Source organism: Triticum dicoccoides, chromosome 7B (genome assembly GCF_002162155.2).
Source record: "Triticum dicoccoides isolate Atlit2015 ecotype Zavitan chromosome 7B, WEW_v2.0, whole genome shotgun sequence".
NCBI lineage: Eukaryota > Viridiplantae > Streptophyta > Magnoliopsida > Poales > Poaceae > Triticum > Triticum dicoccoides.
The window spans coordinates 8,720,030-8,722,429 of NC_041393.1; the positions used below are offsets into that span (position 1 = coordinate 8,720,030).

A 2,400-nucleotide genomic window follows, 5' to 3' on the forward strand; every position below is an offset into this window, starting at 1 on the left:
CCTCTCTCGTCTCTCCTCCCTCCTCTCCTCCTCCCTCCTCCTCCCTCCTCTCCCTCCTCCTCTACTTCCAGCCACATGTGGAGCTCCCCGGCACAAAGAACGTACCAGATCCAGAACAAAATTCGAAAAAAATTGCGAAAAAAAAATCAGCCCAAATCCAGATCCAAATTTCAAAATTTTAGTAGTGGCGCACCTTTTCATCTTACCAGTGGCGCACCTGTTAATCTTACCAGTGGTGCACATGTATGGTTAGTAATGGCGCACCAGGTGGTGCGCCACTACTATTTGGATTACTAATGGCGCACCAGAGGTGCGCCATTACTATTTGTTACTAGTGGAGTGATAATAGTGGCACATCATGGATGCGACATTAATAGCAAAAACAGGTGCGCCACTAACAACCTTTTTTCTAGTAGTGAGCAAAGCAGATCTTCCTGGGCCTCCCGGCGTCACCTCAGGCTGCCGGGAGTGGATTCATCGCAGCTGATGATCTAAAGTCAGATGTCCTCCCATTGATCAAGAGCACAGGGAAGTATGGAGGGATCATGTTGTGGTCCAAATACTATGATGACCAGGATGGCTACAGCTCTTCGGTGAAGAGTGATGTTTGAGAGGGTTACCTTACCTTTGATTTGTGAGATACATGTGTGCTTTTTCATTGTGATGTGTGAGGAATTGAGGATTCATCCATTTTCGTTGTTACTTGTAAGTAATTATGTGTCACTTGATTGTTGGTTGTTGTATATAATATAAATATTTTTTACTTGGAGCATCTCTTGTATCTTTCATTCCAAACGAGGAAATCGGAACCAATCATTAATAGTAGAATTCCCGTGCGTTGCTACGGGCCTTTAAAAAAAATCTGACTCCACATATGAACGTATCTAAAACTTGAAGAATTTTTTGTCCCTTTCAGCGACATCATCTTGAGACCCTTGTTGATGGAGTCCTTTTGAACGTCAACATAATCCCCTTAGTTAAACTTTTTCCGTTTTATTGTGCTACACACATTGACTTATAGTGACTTGCGTTGTACAAATTAACTACAACACATGGACAAATATTATACCAGACATATACTAATTATCATAGGTTGATGCATGCATCTCCTAATTTTCAAAGGTTACAATAATCAACATGGGCGTATGTCATACATGAGTTATCGCGTTGCAATGCTGATTTGGCACTTGAACAAGACATGCTGTCACTACATTTTAGTTCTTTACACAATTCTTCGAAAGACAGCTCCATCCTTCATCGTCATGTAATATTGTAACCTGAACCAAAATAAGATTAGAATTTAGAAACTAATCAATTGTTGTGAGAGAACAGTGTATGGTATGCGTACAATGTCATATATAGTGAAGAAATTACCACATGAATTAAAAATCAAGTAAAGTTGTATATCAAAATTGTATCTCCACCAAAGTCTTATCTCAAGCTTACTATTAACCTAAGGGAATTCAAAATTAAAGCTTAAAAATCATAACACAATAGTAAGAATTTAATAACGTTCATTATTCCATAGAGGTTCTGGAATGGACATGATGCAAAACCTAAAGGACAATCAAACCATAATAGTTAGTATGAAAATGATTACCATCAGGAAAGAACGATTTTCTTGAAAATTTTCCTTCTGGAGCTACTGACATGCACATTACTATTAATCTAAAAAAACATGCACTTTACTGAGATACAAAAAATTATGATACTACAATAAAACTCTATAATTGAGTAGAAAATGACCAAAAAGGAGCGCTCCATGTGCCTACATGACCATACTTTTTAGAAATGTCACAAGCTGCTTTATAAAAAGTTAAACACAACTTACCTGCTAAGACTACAAAACAATCTACTATCTTTTAGGTGTTTGGATTACAGAGCTCACCAATATATATGAATTCAACTTTCTGGCTAACACCGATGATAGGAACTCCTCTTGTGCTTCAGCTCAAATCTCTAGTAGCTGAGTATAGACCATCCTGTTACTAAACAACTTCATGCTACCAACATCCCTGCCATAATCGTGTCCTCATCTGACACACAGTCATAATTCACACCGCGGCCTTGATAGTGCAGGGAGCTACAAATTGAATTTGATTGCTCATAACCATAAAACAGAAAGGGAAGAGTAAAGATCAAATCCACCTGAGCAAACACTAGTTGTTGTGTGGTTTATATGTCAGGAATCATTGTCAATGGATATAAAAAATGTTGGGGCATCGGCTATGACGTACGAGATTGATTCGACTCACCTTGCGGCGATCCCATTGACGATGATGACAAACCGGCGGCGACGCCCTCATGCCTCAGGTATGGTGATGTGCCGATGCCGATTGCCAGCTCGGAGCCCATGTCATGGTACAGCAATACCGAGTATCTGGGCACGATTTCCCGGGC

General features: G+C 39.7%; 1 pseudogene; it reads left to right on the forward strand.

The window, feature by feature from the left end:
- Window positions 1-611, forward strand: part of LOC119338498 — a 19,998-nt pseudogene extending 19,387 nt beyond the window's left edge.
- The last annotated feature ends 1,789 nt before the right edge of the window (window positions 612-2,400 follow it).